Source organism: Delphinapterus leucas, chromosome 3, assembly GCF_059928025.1.
Source record: "Delphinapterus leucas isolate spDelLeu-1000000601 "Yukka" chromosome 3, BTC_Dleu_Yukka2, whole genome shotgun sequence".
Lineage (NCBI taxonomy): Eukaryota > Metazoa > Chordata > Mammalia > Artiodactyla > Monodontidae > Delphinapterus > Delphinapterus leucas.
The window spans coordinates 152,345,731-152,371,023 of NC_143131.1; the positions used below are offsets into that span (position 1 = coordinate 152,345,731).

Sequence of the window (25,293 nt, forward strand, 5' to 3'; positions counted from 1 at the left end):
AGCTGGGGATTTGAGTAGCTGGGTGGACAACGCTGTCCTCACTTGAAGTAGGAAAGACTTAGGGTGAGAGAAAAGGTCTTGGGGCTGGGGACAAATGGGTAGTTCTGGTTTTAAAAAAATTATGTCTGGAATTTATATTTTGTTTTAGATGTGTTCTCACTTATATGCAGTACAGGGTAACAGTAGTTTCCCTTGAATTTGAGCCGTTATTTCTATTATATCAGCCTCAGGTTGTAGTTGTTTATTAAGCAGTCATGTGTAGAAAAAAATGTATTCAGTGAAAAACTATGCATCCTTTCTCTCTCTCTCTCTCTCTCTCTCTCTCTCTCTATATATATATATATATATATACACACACACACACACACGTACGTACTTTTTTTAATGCAGCCTTCTTAGATTTCCCTTCTTGGTTATCAGATTCTAGCTCTGTTTCTTGTCTCTGAGCTATTTTGCAACTCTTTGTAAGTTGCAGGTAACTAATAGATATATAAACTCTTCTCTGTGCAGTAGTGATTTTAATTGAGTACCTTTTTTCTGTGGAAAACTGGTTTTGTCCACATTTGCAATTAATTTCAACATTCCTTTACTCCATATGAATTTTTCTTCCTTTTCCCTTCATTCAGTTACAACATCTGCTTGATTTCCTCATCTAAGTAAAGTAAAATCTTTAATGTGCATTCCTTTTTATATCTGTATGAGAATCATAGCTTTACTTTTTCCTAAAAATGATCTTTTAGCACAGTTCTCACCAATGGCTCATATTGCTCTCCTGGGCAGATGAACACCCATACATTTTCACACAAACTACTGTAAAGTTGTGCTCCCGAATTCTGTATTTAATAATGTGACATTAACACATTTCATTTCATATGATGCCAATTTCCCAGAAAAATCCTGGACTCTCATGTGAAATACCCAGAATCAATTTTGCCAGTACAATTATGAATTCAAATGTCAAATGATTCATTTTATACCTCAGCCCCAAGAACATTGCATCCTCCTAGTGGAAGGGAGAATTTCTAATGATCAGTCTTTGAGCTTCCACAAGCCATTTAGTAAAATTTTAGACACTTTGTGTACAACAGAATTAGTTTGTCAATAATGAAAGATATCATTGAGTGTTTCTAAGCAAATTCATACATTGCCTCTATTCTCAGAAGTGTATACTTCAGTGACTAAGGTTCTGAGAGATTGTAATTCATTAATTCTTAGAGGAAACTTACTTGAAGTTATATTCTAAAACTGTCTTTTAAAAAAGATTAGCTCATGACTCATAAATTGGAGTGGTTCATTTTTTGTCTTGTCAAGGAAGAAGAAAACGTACTTCACTGACAAGGAAAAAGAAACATTGCATCTTTGGCAAAGGTGCAGTTTAAATATTTAGAAAATTGTGATTCATAAGTCAAAAAAGGTAACGATATAATATCATTTCCAGAGCTGTATCTGTGCAAGCACTTTTTGTACTCATATAACATTAATTGATTTTAAGGTATCATTTGTATAAGTTATTATTAACATTGAAAATATAAATCATGAAGATTAAATGACACAATTAATTTACAAAAAATAAGTTCATCTAACGTTTATTTTGTAAGACTTTTTAAAAAATATTATGCCAGGCCTGGCAAACTTTAACAAATATTTTAATTTCTTATAAATCATTTTTTGAATGTGACTATTTTAGAGGAATTATAGATGAAAACAGAGTTTTGGTTGACAAATTGAAAACTTCACAAAGAAAGAAGCATAGATTTATTGATTGATATAGCTAATATGTTTATGGCATCTGTGAGAGCCACGTATACAGGTAGATTGTGAGATGGGTTGATGATTACCAATTTTGTTCTGACGTTATGAAAATAAAAACTCAAATGTTACACAAAACTTATTCTTTGAGTTGGGGTGGATGGTTATTGAAAAAGAATAATGAGATGCTTTCTATTTTGGGGATTTCAGTAGCTGGGTGGACACTGTTGTCCTGACCTGAAATAGGAAAGACTTATGGTGAGGGGGAAGGTCTTGGGGCTGGGGTAAGAATGGATAGTTCTGTTTGTAACAAACTTACTTCTAGAATTCACATTTTATTGTAGATGTGTTTTTACTTGCATGCAGTAGAGGGTGACTGTAGTCTTCCTGGGACTTGAGCCTTTATTTCTGTTATATCAGTCTCAGGTTCAGTTGTTTGTTTAGCAGTCATGTGTGGAAAAGAAAGATGTATTGCATGGAAAACTATGCATCTTCCTTAGATTACCATCTGTAAAATGCTTACTTTAAAAACCTTAGTTGAACTTACTTTTATCCATACTGGGTTGACATTTTTGGTATATTTTTAACAGTTCTAAGACAAAATATTTCACTTGTCATTGAGAGATTATACACTAGACTTGGGGAAACGTGGGGGCTATCCTGATGAGGCCTCTCATTTACATTTCCTCATTTGTGAAAGAGAAAATATTTAGTTTCTGGAAACTTGGGGTTGCCTCCCCCCTCTTTATGTTAGACTACATTTTGAATTGGCCTTAGAGTTCCTTCAAATAAAGCAACAAGCAATAAATGGATATTTTCATACTTCTATAAGCTCTCTTCTTGAAGGAGAGATCCCTTGTAGTATTCACCATTTTAGCTCCAGAACCTACATTGTTGATGGTTGAGGGTAGATCTCATAGAGGTGTCTTTGCCTTACTGGGGAGTCTTTGTATGGCTTATAGGGTACAATTCTAAGGTCAAAAGGAAAGTGATTGACTCTATCCCTAACATTTCTCAAGGACCCGTGATGATAGAGAATCACAACTCTCTTCCCACATTTGGTACCCTAAGAGGTAGATTTCTGTTTATTCTGTATAAGAAATATTTTTATTTATTACTTTATTTTATTTTATTTTATTTTTTGCGGTACACGGCCTCTCACTGTTGTGGCCTCTCCCGTTGCGGAGCACAGGCTCTGGACGCGCAGGCCCAGTGGCCATGGCTCACGGGCCCAGCTGCTCCGCGGCGTATGGGATCCTCCTGGACCGGAGCACGAACCCGTGTCTCCTGCATCGGCAGGCGGACTCTCATCCACTGCAGCACCAGGGAAGCCCAAGAAATATTTTGAAAAGAAGCAAACATCATTTCTAATCAAAGAGATGTTTTTCAAAGGAGTTCTTCAAAATGTACGTGTTCTTTTCCTTTGGGATAGTACATAAGACCTACCTTCTGGAAAGGTACACACATATCAAATCATGTGCTTCTTCCTTAAAAGGAAAAATTCATGTTTGGTCAACCCTCTTTACTTCCCATAAGGAAAAATTAACTCATTTCTTAGAGTGTCCAGAGAGTCTCAAGCTCATAATGAGTATTTTATGGAAATTTTCTCATAATTGAAGATTAATGTTTAGTTTATGATTTTATTTCAATAATCTCTACCATATTTATTTTTAACCCATTGCACAAATGGGGTAACATAAGTTGACTAAAGCAGTATAACAAAGATTTTATGTTTGATGGACTTGGGAAGAGGGAGGAATAAGAAGTTTTTACACCCTTTTTCTCACTTGTTCCCAGCAGTGATCTCAAGTTTCAGGACAGTCTGGATGGCAAATAGGCGAATAGAGAAAAGTATGCTTTGTTTCTGTGGCAGTCTCAGAGCCAATGACTTCTCTGGGAGAGAGGTAGCTTATCCAGCCTAAAATTTTGAGACTGAAAACTTGGAGGGAAGCTGGTCCAAGATTTCTGCAGGATAAAACCCTTGGTGCTACTGCCAGAATAGAATAGATGTCTGGTTTGTGATATTAGTTATCTATTACATTCTTGGAAAGGCTAAATATCAGCTTCCCTGGTACCCAGCAAATGGCGATAGGTCAATTACTGCTGCTCTAAATGAATATTTTTAAGCAACTTTTTTCCCTTGGCATTATTTAAAGCATAAGTGGTTAGATTTATTTATTTATTTTTCGCCAGCGTATACATGTCAATCCCAGTCGCCCAATTCATCACACCACCACCCCCACACCCCCGTTGCTTTCCCCCCTTGATGTCCATACGTTTGTTCTCTACATCTTTGTCTCAGCTTCTGCCCTGCAAACCAGTTCAAGTCTACCATTTTTCTAGGTTCCACATATATGCATTAATATACGATATTTGTTTTTCTCTTTCTGACTTACGTCACTCTGTATGACACTCTCTAGATCATCCATGTCTCAACAAATGACCCAATTACGTTCCATTTTATGGCTGAGTAATATATATGTGCCACATCTTCTTTATCCATTCGTCTGTCGATGGGCATTTAGGTTGCTTCCATGACCTGCCTATTGTAAATAGAGCTGCAATGAACATTGGGGTACATGTGTCTTTTTGAATAATGGTTTTCTCTGGGTATATGCCCGGTAGTGGGATTGCTGCATCATATGGTAATTCTATTTTTAGTTTTTTAAGGAACCTCCATACTGTCCTCCATAGTGGCTGTATCAATTTACATTCCCACCAAAAGTGCAAGAGGGTTCCCTTTTCTCCACACCCTCTCCAGCATTTGTCGTTTGTAGATTTTCTGATGCTGCCCATTCTAACTGGTGTGAGGTGATACCTCATTGTAGTTTTAATTTGCATTTCTCTAATAATTAGTGATGTTGAGAAGCTTTTCATGTGCTTCTTAGCCACGTGTATGTCTTCTTTAGAGAAATGTCTATTTAGGTCTTCTGCCCATTTTTGGATTGGGTTGTTTGTTTTTTTAATATTGAGCTGCATGAGCTGTTTATATATTTTGGAGATTAATCCTTTGTCCGTTGATTTGTTTGCAAATATTTTCTCCCGTTCTGACGGTTGTCTTTTCGTCTTGTTTATGGTTTCCTTTGCTGGGCAAAAGCATTTAAGTTTCATTAGGTCCCATTTGTTTATTTATTTTTTTAATTTCCATTACTCTAGGAGGTGGATCAAAAAAGATCTTGCTGTCAAAGAGTGTTCTTCCTATGTTTTCCTCTAAGAGTTTTATAGTGTGTAGTCTTACATTTAGGTCTCTAATCCATTTTGAGTTTTTTTGTGTGTATGGTGTTAGGGAGTGTTCTAATTTCATTCTTTTACATGTAGCGGTCCAGTTTCCCCAGCACCGCTTATTGAAGAGACTGTCTTTTCTCCATTGTATATCCTTGTCTCCTTTGTCATAGATTAGTTTACCAATCTAGGAACGTGGGTTTATCTCTGGGCTTTCTATCCTGTTCCATTGATCTATATTTCTGTTTTTGTGCCAGTACCATATTGTCTTGATTACTGTAGGTTTGTAGTATTGTCTGAAGTCAGGGAGTCTGTTTCTTCCAGCTCCGTTTTTTTCCCTCAAGACTGCTTTGGCTATCCGGGGTTCTTTGTGTCTCCATACAAATTTTAAGATTTTTTGTTCTAGTTCTGTAAAAAATGCCATTGGTAATTTGATAGGGATTGCATTGAATCTGTAGATTGCTTTGGGTAGATAGTCATTTTCACAATATTGATTCTTCCAATCCAAGTACAGGGTATATCTCTCCATCTGTTGGTATCATCTTTAATTTCTTTCATCAGTGTCTTATAGTTTTCTGCATACAGGTCTTTCCTCTCCCTAAGTAGGTTTATTCCTAGATATTTTATTCTTTTTGTTGCAATGGTAAATGGGAGTGTTTCCTTAATTTCTCTTTCAGATTTTTCATCATTAGTATATAGGAATGCAAGAGATTTCTGTGCATTAATTTTGTATCCTGCGACTTTACCAAATTCATTGATTACCTCTAGTAGTTTTCTGGTGGCATCTTTAGGATTCTCTATGTATAGTATCATGTCGTCTGTAAACAGTGACAGTGTTACTTCTTCTTTTCCAATTTGTATTCCTTTTATTTCTTTTTCTTCTCTGATTGCTGTGGCTAAAACTTCCAAAACTATGTTGAATAATAGTGGTGAGAGTGGACACCGTTGGCTTGTTCCTGATCTTACTGGAAATGCTTTCAGTTTTTCACCATTGAGAATGATGTTTGCTGTGGGTTTGTCATATACGGCCTTTATTATGTTGAGGTAGGTTCCCTCTATGCCCACTTTCTGGAGAGTTTTTATCATAAATGGGTGTTGAATTTTGTCAAAAGATTTTTCTGCATCTATTGAGATGATCATATGGTTTTTCTTCTCAGTGTGTTAATATGGTGTATCACATTGATTTATTTGCGTATATTGAAGTATCCTTGCATCCCTGAGATAAATCCCACTTGGTCATGGTGTATGATCCTTTTAATGTGTTGTTGGATTCTGTTTGCTAGTATTTTGTTGAGGATTTTTGCATCTATATTCATCAGTGATATTGGTCTGTAATTTTCTTTGTTTGTAGTATCTTTGTCCGGTTTTGGTATCAGGGTGATGGTGGCCTCATAGAATGAGTTTGGGAGTATTCCTTCCTCCACAATTTTTTGCAAGAGTTTGAGAAGGACGGGTGTTAGCTCTTCTCTAAATGTTTGATAGAATTCACCTGTGAAGCCATCTGGTCCTGGACTTTTGTTTTTTGGAAGATTTTTAATCACAGTTTCAATTTCATTACTTGTGATTGGTCTGTTCATATTTTCTATATGGTTCAGTCTTGGAAGCTTATACCTTTCTAAGAATTTGTCCATTTCTTCCAGGTTGCCCATTTTATTGGCATAGAGTTGCTTGTAGTAGTCTCTTAGGATGCTTTGTATTTCTGCAGTGTCTGTTGTAACTTCTCCTTTTTCATTTCTAATTTTATTGATCTGAGTCCTCTCCCTCTTTTTCTTGATGAGTCTGGCTAATGGTTTATCAATTTTGTTTATCTTCTCAAAGAACCAGCTTTTAGTTTTATTGATCTTTGCTATTGTTTTGTCTCTATTTCATTTATTTCTGCTCTGATCTTTATGATTTCTTTCCTTCTGCTAACTTTGGGTTTTGTTTGTTCTTCTTTCTGTAGTTCCTTTAGGTGTAAGGTTAGATTGTTTATTTGAGATTTTTCTTGTTACTTGAGGTAGGCTTGTATAGATATAAACTTCACTTTTAGAACTGCTTTTGCTGCATCCGATAGGTTTTGGATCATCTTGTTTTCGTTGTCATTTGTGTCTAGGTATTTTTTGATTTCCTCTTTGATTTCTTCAGTGATCTCTTATTTAGTAACGTATTGTTTAACCTCCATGTGTCTGTTTTTCCCTGGAATTCATTTCTAATCTCATAGCATTGTGGTTGGAAAAGATGCTTGATATGATTTCAATTTTCTTCACTTTACTGAGACTTGATATGTGACCCAAGATGTGATCTATCCTGGAGAAGGTTCCATGTGCACTTGAGAAGAAAGTGTAATCTGCTGTTTTTGGATGGAACATCCTATAAATATCAATTAAATCTATCTTGTCTATTGTGTCATTTAAAGCTTCTGTTTCCTTATTTATTTTCATTTTGGATGATCTGTCCATTAGTGTAAGTGAGGTGTTAAAGTCCCCCACTAGTGTGTTACTGTTGATTTCCTCTTTTATGGCTGTTAGCAGTTGCCTTATGTATTGCGGTGCTCCTTTGTTGGGTGCATATATATTTATAATTGTTGTATCTTCCTCTTGGATTGATCCCTTGATCATTAGGTAGTGTCCTTCCTTGTCTCTTGTAACATTCTCTATTTTAAAGTCTATTTTATCTGATATGAGTATTGCTACTCCAGCTTTCTTTTGATTTCCATTTGCATGGAATATCTTTTCCATCCCCTCACTTTCAGTCTGTATGTGTCCCTATGTCTGAGTGGGTCTCTTGTAGACAACATATGTATGGGTCTTGTTTTTGTATCCATTCAGCAAGCCTGTGTGTTTCGGTTGGAGCATTTAATCCATTCACGTTTAAGGTAATTATCAATATGTGTGTTCCTATGACCATTTTCTTAATTGTTTTAGGTTTGTTTTTGTAGGTCCTTTTCTTCTCTTGTGTTTCCCACTTAGAGAAGTTCCTGTAGCATTTGTTGGAGAGCTGGTTTTGTGGTGCTGAATTCTCTTGGCTTTTGCTTGTCTGTAAAGCTTTTGATTTCTCCATTGAATCTGAATTAGATCCTTGCCGGGTAGAGTAATCTTGGTTGTAGGTTCTTCCCTTTCATCACTTTAAGTATATCATGTCACTCCCTTGTGGCTTGTAGAGTTTCTGATGAGAAATCAGATGTTCACCTTATGGGAGTTCCCTTGTATGTTATTTGTTGTTTTTCCCTTGTTGCTTTCAGTAAGTTTTCTATGTCTTTAATTTTTGCCAATTTGATTACTATGTGTCTCAGCGTGTTTCTCCTTGGGTTTATCCTGTATGGGACTCTCTGCTCTTCCTGGACTTGGGTGGCTATTTCCTTTCCTATGTTAGGGAAGTGTTCGACTATAATCTCTTCAAATATTTTCTCGGGTCCTTTCTGTCTCTCTTCTCCTTCTGGGACCCCTATAATGCGAGTGTTGTTGCGTTTAATGTTGTCCCAGAGGTATCTTAGGCTGTCTTCATTTCTTTTCATTCTTTTTTCTTTATTCTGTTCCGCAGCAGTGAATTCCACCATTCGGTCTTCCAGGTCACTTATCCATTCTTCTGCCTCGGTTATTCTGCTATTGATTCCTTCTAGTGTAGTTTGCATTTCAGTTATTGTATTGTTCATCTCTGTTTGTTTGTTCTTTAATTCTTTTAGGTTTTTGTTAAACATTTCTTGCATCTTCTCAATCTTTGCCTCCATTTTTTTTCCAAGGTCCTGGATCATCTTCACTATCATTATTCTGAATTCTTTTTGTGGAAGGTTGCCTATCTCTACTTCATTTAGTTTTTTTTTCTGGGGTTTTAACTTGTTCCTTCATCTGGTACATAGCCCTCTGCCTTTTCATCTTGTCTCTCTTTCTGTGAATGTGGTTTTTTTCCCATAGGCTGCAGGATTGTAGTTCTTGCTTCTGCTGTGTGCCCTCTGGTGGGTGAGGCTATCTGAGTGGCTTGTGCTAGTTTCCTGATGGGAGGGACTGGTGGTGGGTAGAGTTGGCTGTTGCTCTGGTGGGCAGAGCTCAGTAAAACTTCAATCTGCTTTTCTGCTGATGGGTGTGGCTGGGTTCCCTCCCTGTTGGTTGTTTGGCCCGAGGCAACCCAACACTGGAGCCCACCTGGACTCTTTGGTGGGGCTAATGGCGGACTCTGGGAGGGCTCACGCCAAGGAGTACTTCTGCTGCCAGTGTCCTTCTCCTCATGGTGAGCCGCAGCCACCCCATGCCTCTGCAGGAGAGCCCCCAACACTAGCAGGTAGGTCTGGTTCAGTCTCCTCTGGGGTCACTGCTCCTTCCCCTGGGTCCCAATGTACACACTACTTTGTGTGTGCCCTCCAAGAGTGGAGCCTCTGTTTCCCCCAGTCCTGTCGAAGTCCTCTAATCAAATCCCGCTAGCCTTCAAAATCTGATTCTCTAGGAATTTCTCCTCCCATTGCTGGACCCCCAGGTTGGGAAGCCTGACATGGGGCTCAGAACCTTCACTCCATTGGGTGGACTTTTGTGGTATAGTTCTCCAGTTTGTGAGTCATCCACCCATCAGTTATGGGATTTGATTTTATTGTGATTGCACCCCTCCTACCATCTCATTGTGGTTTCTCCTTTATCTGTGGTAGTGGCGTATCCTTTTTGGTCAGTTCCAGTGTCTTCCTGTCGACGATTGTTCAGCAATTAGTTGTGATTCTTGTGTTCTGGCAAGAGGGAGTCCTGATCCCTTACTTGAAACACCTATCTTTCCAAAGATTATGACAAGAAGAAGGTTCAAGTAAATAATAACGTTTCTTCACTTTAATGATAACTTAGAAACTCCACTTCCTTTTGCACCACCCTGGTCTCGCAGCTCCTGCCCCTGCTCCTCGGACCAGGTCCCCTACTTATATTTTTAATACATCTTATTTGGAGTATAATTGCTTTACAGTGCTATGTTAGTTTCTGTTGTACAACAAAGTGAATCAGCCATATGCATACATATATCCCCACATCCCCTCCCTCTTGAGTCTCCCTCCCACCCTCCCTGTCCCACCCCTCTAGGTCTTCGAAAAGCACTGAGCTGATCTCCCTGTGCTATGTGGCTGCTTCTCACTAGCTATCTATTTTACATTTGGTAGTGTATATATGTCCATGCCACTCTCTCACTTCAATCCAGCTTACCCTTCTCCCTCCGCATGTCCTCAAGTCCATTCACTATGTCTGCATTTTTATTCCTGCCCAGCCACTAGGTTCATCAGTACCATTTTTTTTTTTTAGATTCCATATATATGTGTTAGCATGCGATCTTTGTTTTTCTCTTCCTGACTTACTTCACTCTGTATGACAGACTCTAGGTCTATCCTCCTCACTACAAATAACTCAATTTCATTTCTTTTCATGGCTGAGTAATATTCCATTGAATATATGTGCCACATCTTCTTTATCCATTCATCTGTCAGTGGACATTTAGGTTGCTTACATGTCCTGGCTATTATAAATGGTGCTGCAATGAATATTGTGGTACATATCTCCTTTTGAATTATGGTTTTCTCAGGGTATATGCCCAATAGTGGGATTGCTGGGTCATATGGTAGTTCTAAATTTAGTTTTTTAAGGAAACTCCATACTCTTGTCCATAGTGGTTGTATCAATTTACATTCCCACCAACAGTGTAGGAGGGTTCCCTTTGCACCGCACCCTTTCCAGCATTTATTGTTTCTAGATACTTTGATGGTGGCCATTCTGACTGGTGTGAGGTAATACCTCATTGTAGTTTTGATTTGCATTTCTCTAATAATTAGTGATATTGAGCATCTTTTCATGTGCCTCTTGGCTATCTGTATGTCTTCTTTGGTGAAATGTCTATTTAGGTCTTCCACCCATTTTTTAATTGAGTTGTTTGTTTTTCGATATTGATCTCCATGAGCTGTTTGTATATTTTGGAGATTAATCATTTAGATTTATAACTAGAACCAAATATATACTTAAGGACAACTTGTAAATATGAAAAATAATGATTTTGACTATGTATCCTAAATATAGAAATTACCTAATGAATATATTTAAAAGTAATTTTAATCTTCATAGCAGTGATGTGGCCCAGGGTTATTTTTGGCAAGCAGAAAATTAGACAACGAGTTGTATACAAAGAGTATTGAAGAAATTGTAGAATATCAGTTTTTCCTTTAAGATCGGTATACTTTTAATCAGCTTGTGTTAGCATAGGAGAGAGAGACCCCAAAAGAAGTAAAGAATAATTATCAAAAGTATATATACCTAGTCTTCAAATTTCAACTGGATTGAGAAAACTTATATTCTTCTAATGATTTCCCAAATGGCAACTCCAGAAGTTTTTGGAAAACCCCAGTGTATTATAGGCACAATTATTTTTCAGAGTAAATTAAATCTAGAAACCTTGGCTTATTAAACCCAGACTTTTCAGATTTTGTAACCTGTTATTTTACTGATTTTTTGGAGCAGGGGAAATAGAAAGACTCTCATACCAAAATTCACCAAAATTTCTTGACCAGCTAAACTGGTATTGAAAGTAAAATCATGCAGTTTCAGAAGTATTTATTTAATCTTTAAAAAACAGTTTCAATGGAACTTCACTATTATTTAAAGAAGAAAAAAATCAGTATGATTTTTGGCATTATTTTCAAATTTGGATTTATGAAACTGTTTAGCAATGCTGTGAAACAAATTCTTTTTACTCTATTTTTTTGAAAAATATCTTTTAAATAACGAATCGAAAATTTTTTGGCTGGAATTTGTTGCTATAATTCCATAAAAGGACATCAGTTGATCATGCTTTTCTTCTGAGGTTGGGGAAATTTTACCTCTTCTACTTTATACTCCTGTGATAGGAGCATTTAACATTTAAATGCTCTTTTAACTGATCTGGCATATTACAGGTTACAGGGTATGAGAGGAAAATTAAGTTTACATATATACCATATATAAAGCAGATTTTCATTAATAATACATATTTATTTCAAAAGTAATAGTAATGGTAATAGTAAGTAATAATAAAGAATGGATGATCAGACAAGAGTATGATAACCATGAAGCAATCTCAAAATGATTTTTTTGGTAAATAATATGGTTTGACGTATGAGAAGTGGTATGTGTTGAAACATGAAATTCTTCAGGCATTCTTTGATGATGATAGCATTCCTTAGGAATTTTTAAAAAATATTTTATGTACACCAAAAATACCAGTTTCATATTTTATCACTGTTAGAAAAAAAGGCTTTCCAGTAGTTTTCCTTTGGGTTGTAATTTTTTCCAGGGGCAGAAACTATGACAGATTATCCATTTCCACAAAAGTGAAGCTAGTCCACCATTCTGTGTTCAATCAAAGGTACAGTTCATCTATATAGTGTTGTCATTGTGTGTTTCATGTAGAGAAAGAAACTAGTATGTCATAAATGCACTGCAGTTATTTTCCATTTCTTGTTTCAACAGCAATAAAAGGAGAGAGAGAGTTACACATTTATTTACTTGTCAGACTGGACAAAGTTCTTCAGAAAGAAAAATCGTATGCTACCTTAACCACTTTAGCAATTTTTGCAATCCAAAAGGAAAAAAAAAAGATTGATTTCTGTTTAGCCTGTTTTTTTTTTATTCTGTGGGTAACACTGTTTTTTTTTCCTAGACATTTCTCTCCCTCAAAATTAAGGGGTTATTTTAGAACCATTTTACAGTGTTTCTTGAAAAACTAAAGTTCTCTAGGAGACTGTCTGTTCTGTACTTGAATATGTAAGTACTAACCATGTCTGAAGGTATTGAGATAATAGATACATTCTGTTTACGTGCTTTGTAGTGAGCTATTGTTCTTAAGCCTGTAAGATGCAGCTACAAAGAAGATGTAAATGGAGAATTCACTCAATAAGCCAGAAAGAGTGTTACCAAACTAGACCTTTGGGTCCACTTGCCCACACATAGTAAAGCCAAGCTCTTGTGAAGGAGAGTGCAGCCTTTATTGAAAGGCCAAGTAAGGACCTGAACTCTCCCATGGATTTCAGGGAAGGGTTTTTAAAGGCAAATTGAGGGAGATAGTTGCAGGGTGCCTGGTAAGCTCCTGCATAATTCTCTGATTGGTTGATGGTGAGTTAACAGGATGGCGACAAGGGATTAACATCATCAGTCCTCAGGCCCCAGCTGGTCTGGGACCTACGTGCTTATAGTCATCATGCAGTTAGCTTCTTCTGTCTAGTGGGGTTTTTAGTATATGCAAAACAACTCAAGAGTATGTGTCAGATGCTGTTATCTATGTCCTTCAGGGAGGAACTAAAGATTCTGTGACTGTAAATTGTTACCATTTCTCCTGGTCCAACTACTATTTTTTGTTACTACGTGTTCACATTCTTTCAATCATTAATTCTTGAGCCAGCCTTTTATGACTCAGTGGAGGCCTGGGGGAATAAATATTTTCTACAAACAAGAGGCAGGCGGAGGACATGTGGCCGGGGTGGGGGTGGTGGGGACGTTTGTCCTGGGAAGGCCCCACAAGGTCCTGCTCAGTTATAAGAAGAGAGAGAATTCTCTTTTTAGGCATTTATTAAGTATAACACTGTGTTCACTTTTTAAAATCTAATAATTGGCATCATTTGGAGAATAATACACTAATTCTAGAGGCAGAACAAAGAAAAGGTACATTGCCTCCCTTTTAAAATATTTACTTCTCTGATTAAGTAAAATCCAAAGAAAAACACAATGTAGATATGGGATACAATATCTTTCATAACCAGCAATGGTGATAAGACTTTCCAAAGAAGGATTCATCTACTTCAGTGAAGCTCCATGAGCCTATGGGGAAGAGTCCTTTTCTGCAACTTGCATTTTTAGATATTTTTAACATCCTATGGAGTGTGGGTTCCTGGTGTTATCATATGTCAGGCCTTATTAATCAGACCATTTTATACAGATTGCCATCTGCAAACACATCTGTAACTGGGTCAACGTTGTTCTGATTAAATTACCATGACTATTTTTCTTTCTTCGTCTTTCCTTTTTAAACATGGGATGTGAAGCCTCAGATTCATACTAACGTAACATTTATCATCCATATGTGCCAATTTTCTTCTTTGAGGCAAAGCATGACAAATCATTTAAGTGTTCACATTAGGAGTGCTAATCCTCTATGTCAGGAGTAGTCAAACTATAATCTGTCAGCCAAATGAAGGCTGCAGTTTATTTTTCTATAACCTGTAGGCTAAGAATTGTTTTTACATTTTTACAAGGTCGTTACCCCCCAAAAAAAAGAATCTGTGATGGCGACCTTACGCCATGCAAAGCGTAAAATATTTACTATCTGGCCATTTAAGAAAAAAAAATTGGCAGATCCCTGTTATATCTGATGGCATTTATATATGCAAACATACAAAATGTTCCTCTTTTGTTAAATCTCTCATTTTCAGCTCTGACATTTTTTCCTTAGGCTTGCAGCCTATTACCCTTCTCTTGTTTCATATGCCATAGGCACTAGAGAAGAGTGTGTTGTTGCTCATGTGTGTAATCAAATGAATTTAAATACAATTAACAGGGCTTGCCTCGTGGCACAGTGGTTGAGAGTCTGCCTGTTGATGCAGAGGACACGGGTTCGTGCCCCGGTCCGGGAAGATCCCACATGCCACGGAGTGGCTGGGCCCGTGAGCCACGGCCACTGAGCCTGCGCGTCCGGAGCCTGTGCTCCGCAACGGGAGAGGCCACAACAGTGAGAGGCCCGCGTACCGCAAAAAAAAATAATAATAATACAATTAACATATGTCTTTTGTTTTTCACCCCTCTAGTGATGTAGTTAATTTAGTAATATTTGATTTATTTCATTCATTTTACCCAGAAAATATTAATAAACTATATATGTGTACAGCAAATAAGGTACAACCCCTGACCTCACATGCTTATAGTTTGTGAAGACAGAAAATTAAATAGGCATCACAATCCCTTATCAAAATATTCAGTACTACTATATAACGTAGAGCAGGTCATAGTAGAGAGACAAAATCAAATGGTGAATATTATGGAAGGCATTTGGAGAACTTGAACTCTGCATTCTGAAGGCCTACTTGAAATTGTCCAAATGTAGGAGAAATATAGGGAGAGGAAGTTTATGTAAGGTTCCAGGGTTGTAGAGAAATGGTCCATTCTAGAGTGAAAACGATACAGTGCATGATTGGAAAGCTGGACATTTATAACCAAATTTCTAGCTTCATAGAGCCATAAACAGGGACAATGTGATTGTCCCAATATTTTCAAGAAAAAGTAAATAATTTTCTAGTAGTTGTAGCTTATTATTGACTTAAAAAATAAAGAAAAGAGAAAGATGGTGATAAAACATATATTTTCATGACAGCAAATCCTTAGACCTTTAGAGAAAACCGTTTAACTAGAAAGCAGTTGTTCCATTAGAAAATAAAGCTCACTGGCAGTGTCATTTGGAACGTATAAGCAGTGTCAGTTTTCTTCTCTTAGGGAGTAAATGGTCAGCCATGCAGGTGTTATCAGCAGTAACGAGGCACTTCAGACTAGGGGATGTAGAGACTGAAGAGTGTGGTTTCATTTTATTTTCTCCAGTACATACAATCTTATTAACTTGAAAATTAAAGCTAAATAGTTGGTTTCCCATTGCTTACTCTTAGCTGTGCTGTAGCCACTAGCCAAATATGACTATTAAAATTCAATTAACTTAAATTGATTTGAAAGCTCAGTTTCTTAGTCACACCAGCCACACTTCAGATGCTCAACAGCTACATGTGGCTAGTGGCTACTGTATTGGGCAATGGAGATTTGGACATTTCCATCATCGTAGAGTGCTATCTTGGAAAGGACTGGCAGTTGCCTTAATTACAGTAAAGCCATTTCTGTTAAGTTCTCTAAATAGATGTTATTTGTCATATACCCATTCAGACAAGTTTTTCTTTTGTTATTGTACTTAAAGGGTTCAATCTTTGAATTTCAGTTCTTTTTGTCTTAGCTAGATATGAATTCCTTCAAAGTTTTCTTCTTCACATGGGATCCACAACATACAAAGCATTTGCAACCATATTTACTTCTCAATACTTAGATATTAAATGTTTTCATTGGAAGTTAACATAAAGAAAACATATGAAGTTAACATAAACAAAAGCGCCTATAGCTCAGTAAATCATCTCAAAGTGAACCCATACATGGACCCTAACTAAAGTCAAGAAACAGAATATCCTTTGCTATAATTGTATTTATTGAGTAATTAATGTTTTTGAAAGAGTAGATTTTTAGGTTCTTTCTGTTTTTTTAATGTGATTAAATTTAAAGCTTCACTGAGTAAATTTTGGTTTATTCAAGAAATAGACAGTTTTTTAATTATCAGTTTTTCTCTTATTTTCTTCCTTCATGATGCTCATAATGTTGGCCTCCTTTGTTAATTATATTAATTCTCACCTCCTTAGCCATAGTTTAGAGATGTATATGGAGCTGAGGGGAGTGTAGACAAAGGCCAAATAATAAAATATTGAAGTTATCATATTCTACAGTTTAATTCTTTGACTGTTGGTTTTTACTAGCATTCCATATTCTGAAAATCTGAAAAACACATATTCTGAAAAACACATCTAAATGATACAACCACATACTAAGTGAGAATGGCCAGATATATTATTAATTTTTTTAGAGTAACCTTTTCTTTGAAGTATAACAGTCATGCAGAAATGTAATCCAACATCAGAGACGTTGAATGTCATTAAAAATATTCTTCCACAATTTAAAAAGCTGCAAGGTACTCCATCCCACAGATGTACCATGATTTAGCTTTCTAACTCCTGTTGCAGTTTTCTGGCTTTTTACCTAGTCGTCTTACCCCTCTTTCCATAATTCTGCAAAAATGAATTCATCTGTGTTTCATATCTTTGTGCCAATTTCCAATTTTTCCTTAGAATAAAATTCCTAGAGGCGGAATTTCTGAGTCAAAAGGCATGTGCATTTTTTGTTTGTTTGTTTGTTTTTTGCGATACACAGGCCTCTCACTGTTGTGGCCTCTCCTGTTGCAGAGCACAGGCTCTGGACGTGCAGGCTCAGCAGCCATGGCTCACGGGCCCAGCCGCTCCGCGGCATGTGGGATCTTCCCGAACCGGGGCACGAACCCGTGTCCCCTGCGTCGGCAGGCGGACTCTCAACCACTGTGCCACCAGGGAAGCCCCCTAATAAACCATATCTAAAATAAAATTTCACTGAATCAGTTTGAGAAGTAGGCCAGTCTTCATTGTAGGTGTTTAACAGCAATGGTAGTTTGATAGTTTGAAGTGAAAATTAATTTCCACAGGTATTCATCACAGTTTTACTTATTATAGATGAAGCATTCTTAATTGAGTATTCATAGACACTTAGGATGAGCTTTAAATTATTTGACTCCCTGAAATAGTATGCAAATCCTGAGGTTGTATGTATATTGGGATGGTCCATACCTTGATCATATAGATTAATCTACTTAATTTCTAAATTTGTTCTTCCTTCTCTATCCCTGTCACCACTTCCCTAATTCAAGGCTTCAGCATGTCTTACACAAATTGGTTTGTTGTACTTGGGTGGGGGAACATGGCTTGTCCCACTAAAGCCATCTTTTATATAACCATTGGAGAGCTCTAGCAGCTATGGAAAATACATGGTAAAGATGAATATAAGCATTAATTTGATTATCTTGTCAATTCCCTGTAGTGGTTCACATCTGAACTATAACTGGTGAACAAGTTTTGCTGTCATCTGCTCCAGGTGGAAAAGTTCATCCTTTGTCTCTCTTTACTTTGAACTCAGTGTTTTCCAGCTCTTTGGCATGTTCTTTCTTATCCCTGTCCCCCTAGATATCTCTATTAATACTATATAATTTGACTAAGGCATTCCCTTCTTTTCTTCAGGAATCCTTCACAGGCTGTTACTTTTCTTCATGCCTCTCTAACTCATACCTGGGACTATCCCTATCATTATAATTACCATAGCATGTGTGTGCAACTTTAGTGTGTGTGTATATCATGTTTCACTTGACATTGATCTTCTTGAAAGTAGGGCCTATGTTATTAATTTTTATATTCCTGGAGTCAGGCACAAGACCTGGGACACCGAAGGTGCTCAATAAATATATGGCAAATGAGTGAATGAATGAAAATGGATTTTCAGGTCTGCTCATTAATTTAAAATAATTCATTTCAACTAGAACTTGTTTTTATAATATACACACTAAAGACCTGATAATTTTAATTCTAATAATATGACTTCTGAAATTATAATACGTTTAACTTGGTGAACTTTTTATGGTAAGAACATGTAAGTCTCACAGTCATATGTGTCTGGACCCCTTTACACCAGCATTTGAAGAGATCAGAAAGGTCATCATTTCACAACTGAGGAATGGGTGGGGGGTGTTAAATTCAGTGGGTAGGTGTGAAGCAGCATGGTATTATATCACCCCAATTTACCAGTACTGTACACCAGGGTCAAAGACATTGGACCGCTTTGATCCTTACATTTCCCCTCTTTAAAGTGAAATAATGATGACCAGTTCACAGAGAGCTCCTTTCATCGTTTTGGTATATTCCCTACCACACTATCTCCAATGTAGTTTTTTGTTTGAATTAATGGGGAAGAAAAGGAAAGGAAAGGAAGAGAGAGAAAAAAAGGAGAGAATGAGTTAAAACTACAAAACTTATAAAAGTAGTAGAATCTAATATTTATTGTTATCTTTTACTGTTTGTGCTTTTTAAGTGTGGTCTTTGGTGACCACATAGTATTCCTTAACGAGAATGCACCATATGTGTTTAACAGCGTCCCCATTTTGGGACAGTAGGAAAGTTTCCATTTTTAGCCACGTACGTGTAATACGGCCTTGAGGGTGGAGCTTTGCCTGTATGTTTGGAATCACTGCCATACTGTTGGCTCTGAGGGATGGAAGGCTCTCCTGTAGATACTCCAAAACTCTGCACCTGTGTGCCTTGCCGCAGCAGTGTGTCGGTCCCTCTTCACCAGCAACTCTCTGACCATCCATTACAGTTGAGAGTAGCCATCTTTCAAGAGAATGGAAACTGTCTCATCCCCCTTCATACACTACTTGGACCTTCTTCTTGTGCTCATGAGGCACTTTTGAGAACTTGACTCTCTCTTGATCCCTTCAAGGGGATCCAGTATGTGTGGTGGCATTTCTGACCTCTGAGAGGGAAACAGCTGTATTTGAAAATATGAAGTTAGTAGATGAGCAAGATGCTCTTTGGGAAAGAAGAAGAACGAATGTTTTCTTTGAGAAGTTGAGCAGTCATTGTAATGTACAGTAGACGATTCATGTCTCTGTGTAAATTGAATTGTGATTATCTTTCCCATACACTCAAAGCCTTATTTATTTTGAGTACATTATATAGATGCTGCTATCCACAGGATGCAGAGAGGATCCTATGTAATGTGTCAGCCTCGACACTGCAATAGAAAGAACTCATTTGCTTACCATGTTATACGTACTGGTCTGCATTTCCCCAGGCTGTGAATTACTCCCTTCCAGGGAATTTCTGCCTTGGAAGGATCATTAACTCTTTGAGGGTACCAGCAAACCAGGTAGCAGATTCACCTTTTGTGAACTAAAATTCTAAATCCAGAAAAGACGATGAGAGTTCTGAAGTCCATCTCCCTATCTTTGTAAGAGGATCATCTCAGTAAGGAATGATTAAGGTTGTGATTTTTAAGGAGGCATTCCTAGATTCAATTCCTTCCTCCATAAGGTTTAAAATTCCTCTATGCCTCAGTTTTCTCATAGGTAAATAATATCTACCATATAGTTTATTATGAGGATTAAATGATAAATAGAACTTAGATACTAATAAGAACTCAATAGGGAATTCCCTGGCAGTCCAATGGTTAGGACTCTGTGCTTCTACTGCAAGGGCCACAGGTTCAATCCCTGGTCTGGGAACTAAGATCCCGCATGCTGTGTGGTGTGGCCAAAAAAAACCAAAAAAACAAAAAAACCCCACAAACTCAATAAAAGCTAGCTATCATATTATTAGTCTTATTATTATTGTCATTATTAATTTGATGAGCTTCAGAAAAAATTGTGCACCTTTCTTCATGCCGTTGAGACCTGACTGTCCCTTTAAAACATGCTACTCTGAAATAATAACCAACCCCAAGTAAACCTAGTCAGTGGAGAAGAATTACAGCCATTTTCTTTCCTTTTTTTTTTTTAACTTTAAAAAAAAGAGCATTACAGATAACCTCAGTTATACAGATTTTTTCTTGTGTCATTCCATTTAAGCTCTTAGGAGCACAAAGTTTTAGGCCTCTAGTCTCTTAAAGTAGTAAATTGTTTAAGCAAGAAAATAGCTGCATTGATAGGATCCTTTTTAGCTTATTGGCATTTGGCTTTGTGGATGCAAATGCTGAGCGAAGATCTAGGATGCAAAGATTTAGGAAAGCGGTGTTTAAGACCAGCTCTGCCTCTTAGCGTTGCGACTGTGGACTACTCAGTGCCTCTCCTTTGCAGATTCTTATCCAAGTTATGGGACTTGGTAATCTCTGAGATACCTAGAAGAGCTAATATCCTGTGATTGATTCAGAAAGGAATCATGCTTTAAAGAATGGGGAATGAATTCTGCTCCCAGTTCCTCAGGTAAACTATTACTATGGTATAATAAATTGTTGGGAAAATTATTCTAATTTTCCTTGCCGTTGGATAGATACAGCCATTGAAGCATTTCAGGTGAGAATAGCTTGTCTGGACAGCACCACAAAACCACTGCTGGGCTGGATTAAGTTCCTGACATAACAAGCTGATATAAAAGGTTATCAGAAGTGAGTTAGCCACACAGAGAATTGGCAGGTGTAGCCACTATCAGCAAAGCTTTGTTTGTCAACAGTGTTCCTAAGGGAATCACCTTCTCAGCAATGCCACTGTCCCTGCAAAGTCATTCTCTCTGTAGCTTTGAGAAACTCACTTCTTGGTACAGCCAAACCCTTTTCTATTCAATGTGTCTGCCATCTTTTGAGAAGAGCTTCCACCATAACGTGTCATGTTCATTTCTGTGACTTCATAGTATTTGGCACTTTCTGGGTCTTGAAACAAACACAGTGTCAGCAAACTCATTTCTTCATCCAGGAAGAAAGGGCCAAGTTGTTGTTGCCCAGTTGTTGCTGGTGGACAGAGGCTCTGTTTCCAGGTTTTCAGGGTCCTGGTATACCTGTGTTTACCTTGGAAACTAAGACATGCTGGGGTTTTTTGTTTTTATTTTTGCTTTTTAATCAGGGGTATAGTTGCTTTACAATGTTGTGCTAGCTCCTGCGGCACAGTGAAGTGAACCCGCCATATGTATACACATATTCCCCTCCCTTTTGGATTTCCCTCCCATCCAGGTCACCACAGAGCACCAAGTAGAGTTCCCCTTGCTATACAGCACATCCTCACTAGTTTTCTATTTCATGCTGGCTTTATCTCAGAAATCACTCTTATCCCTGCACCTCTTGGTTCACCTGTGAGTGAAGACTAGAAACTTCTCTTTTTATCTGACCTCTTGTTTAAAGAAGAAGAGTATTTTGATGTTCTGTTGACACACTGATTACGGTGGAGTAGTGTCTGCCTCAGCAATTAGGGTTTAGTCAGCACTTAGGGCAAAAACCATGTATAGTAAAAAAATGCCTTTAGAAATCCGTTAAGTTTGACATAAAGTGCAGCGTAAGTAGATTTGTGTACAATTCTATGAAGTAAAATACGTATATGAAAAATGCATATCTTCAAACTAGAACCACACTGCACACACTGCAAGCTGATTACTCTGAGAGAGGTTCCAGGGACCGACATACCTTGTAGGCACAGTTAATTTGTGTCTCCCTGTTCACTACCCCCCTGGTTATATTTAGTGCATGGAAGGGCAGGCAGACTCACTCAGGCTACTTAAATTCTTGTTTCTCTCCTTCTCTCTTTATCTCCCTAGATGTGTACAATTAGAATATTATAAGCTAAATACCCAAATGATGTGGCTCCTCTATAGCTAGGGTTAGCTCTGTATTCATAGAGGGGAAAGATGATTTAAAAGATGTTTCAGTAATAGGCTGCTGCAGAGAATCAGTTTAAATTACTTTTTTTTTTTTTTTTGCGGTACTAGGGCCTCTCACTGTTGTGGCCTGTCCCGTTGTGGAGCACAGGCTCCGGATGCGCAAGCGCAGCGGCCATGGCTCACGGGCCCAGCCGCTCCGCGGCATGTGGGATCTTCCCGGACCAGGGCACGAACTCGTGTCCCCTGCATCAGCAGGCGGACTCTCAACCACTGAGCCACCAGGGAAGCCCTAAATTACTTTTTGATGCATCAAAGAGCACTTATTGAGCACCTATGTTACGGACTCAGTGTTTTGTGTGCTCCCTCGAAATGCATATATTGAAACCCTAACCCCCAGTGTGATGGTTGGAGGGCCTTTGGGATGTAGTTAGGTTTAGGGTGATGCCCTCATGATGAGATTCGTGTCCTCATAAGAAGAAGAGACAGGAGAGTCAACTCCCTCCCCACAAGCACACATGGAGGAAAGGCTATGTACGCACAAGCTGGAAGGAGGCCCTCTGTAGCCAGGAATCAGCTCTCACCAGACACTGAATCTGCTGGCACTTTGATCTTGGACTTCCCAGCCTTCAGAACTGTGAGAAATAAATGTCTGTTGTTTAAGACACCTGGCCTGTGGCATTTTGTTATGGCAGGCTGAGCTGACTAAAACAACTTACTGTCCTCTTGATCTAGATTTTTTAAACCAGGGAAAGAATGCTGTTGCCTGCATGTGAATGTTAACGTGATACATAATAGAGATGACATTACAGATCACTGAAGAAAAAAATGGACTGGTAAATAACTAACCTGGAAGTACTATGTTATCCATATAGAAGAGAAAAATCTATACCATTCAAATATAAAAAAAATCTGTTGCATTTAGGTTAAATACCTAATTATGTAAATAAAATATTAAAAATAAAATGTAAGATGATTTCTTATAAACTTAAAATAAGAATGAGGTTGTTTAATGAAATATAAAATTCAAACCTTGAATAAAAGAGTTGACACATTGATCCACATAAAAATATCCTGTTCAATAAAAATCACTATAAACAGCCAAGTCACAAACTGGGAGTAGATGTTTGCAACACATGTAAACAATGTAGGATCAATATTTCATATTTATAAAGAATTTCTATAAATTAGCAGGACAGTAACTAACAGGAAAATGGACAAATGAGGATCGAAGCAGGCAATTTCTAGAAGGAACCATACTGGACTGATGGATAAAGAATTGATAAGATGTTCAACTTCACTAGAAATTGGTGAAATATATGAGAAACAAGGAGATCCAGGAAATCGGTAAAATATTTTAAATTCTTACAATACCAAATGTTGGTAAGGGTGTTTAGAAAGCGACATTTTTAGACCCTGTTGTCTTTTGCATAGCTTGATAAGCCTAATTTGCAGAACAATTGTGTAGTATCTAGTAAGTAAAATTGTACCCATTTTTAACCTAGCAGTTCTGTTACTAGCTGTGATTTTAGAAAAACTCCCTAGTATGTGAGCAGGGAAACATATACAGACTTAATTATGGAATCATTTGCATTAAAACATTAAATACAGTACATAATGTTTATTACAAGGTCTTTCTTTTACTTGTTTTTTCATGTATTTATTTATTCAGTTTACATGGTCTATACATAAAATCACTTTAAAACCTCTAAATTATCTCATGTCCATTAAATGGAAACAGTAATGCTAGGCCTGTTTAAATTACAAGAAAAAATCACTCTATACCAACAAAGTGTTTTAAAAAACCAAGGTCAAAGGAAGTAGTCTTGGGAGAGAGGCATTCCTGAGCTGGTGGCTGGATCCCAGGAGCTGCTGGGCGAAAGAAAGAAAAAGATGCTTTCAGACAGGAGTGGTTTGATTAGAGCCCAGTGACACAGCTAAAGGGAATTAATCATAATTACATGTCTCAACATAGTAAACCTCAAATGCAGTGTCAAGAGACAAAAAAAAAAGCATATGCCATGGCAAAAAGACAAAAAGACTAACAGCATTTATCGGGTGTTATTCTATGTTGAGCATATTGTAAATACGGTTTATATAAAGTTTAAAGTAACAGGGAAAATATTGCAAATATTTTTTAGGGAGAAATATTTTGTAAAAGAATAATATGGACAGTAATGATAATCACCAAAGTCATTCGAGGGAGTGCCTGGGAAAGGGCTGGTGGGGGAGGATGTGGGAGATTGAGCAGCAGTTCACAGAAAGCTTTAGCTATATCTCTATATCTGTGAAGACCTAGTCCATTAAAAACAAAAGTTTTGAGGCAAATTTGGCAAACTGAATCTGTGGTGTGGTGAATATATGAATATACATTACTTTTTCCCCTAGGTAAGTTTTAGTCTATTTGAAATATTCTAAATGTTTAGAAATTTTAAAATTGCCCTTGCAGTTATTTTTGCAATGTGTTTAACTTAGCAGCTTTGTGAAATGTATGGCGACACAGGGTAAATTGCCCTATACTTAATATCTCCAGTGGTAACAAGGCATGATTTAGAAATTTCACCCAGAATTCACCTCTGTAAACTCTGCAGTAACGAAGTAGTTAAGTTCAGGACTTCTATATTGATCAGGATTGCTTTGAATATAATTCAAAGATTAGTGCTAGAGGAATACACACCTGTGGGAAGGCAGAGTGAACTAAGAGGACTCAGATCATCTATGGATTCACTGCATATTTACATTTTTATATGTTTACAGTGGAAAAAAGTTAAGTTGCACAATGAAAGCATTAAGAAATATGCTTAAAACTTCCTGCTCAACAAAAAATGCTATAAACAAATTTAGTCAACTCACACACTGATTTTAAAATCATTAAATCTGAAGACATTGCCTCCATTTTCTTGAGTTTAGTTAGGACGCTTCTGGCTGCTTAATATGAATTTTCAGATTTAAATTGGAGTAAAGAGAATGAATGAAGAATATGTATAAAAAATTTATAGGTATCTTTAAAATTTTTTCTATTAGTTTTCTTTGGTTACATTTAGATATCATGCCAAAAAAAAAGCAAGTACTAAGAATGGAAAACAAAGATTTTTCAGCTGAGAGGATTTATGACTTTATTATCAAATATGTAGTCAGTCATTCAAGCAACAGTTAGTTATTGAGTATCTGCTCTGTGCCAGGTACAGTTCGAAGTGCTGAGGAAGGAGCAGAGAACAAAGTAAATGAGAAACCCCTGCCCTCATTTTATTTATGCTCGAAGGAGGAAGGGGTAGAACTTACTTTCTCATCGTCTAGTGCCCATATACAAGGAAACCTACTAAATGGTAATTGAGAATCTTTGTGGTTTTGGGAAG

General features: G+C 37.3%; 1 long non-coding RNA gene across 2 annotated transcripts in view; it reads left to right on the plus strand.

Moving 5' to 3' along the window:
• LOC149749771 (uncharacterized) overlaps nt 1-25,293 on the plus strand; it is an 83,369-nt gene that overhangs the window by 13,356 nt on the left and 44,720 nt on the right. The gene's annotated exons all lie outside the window — the stretch shown is intronic.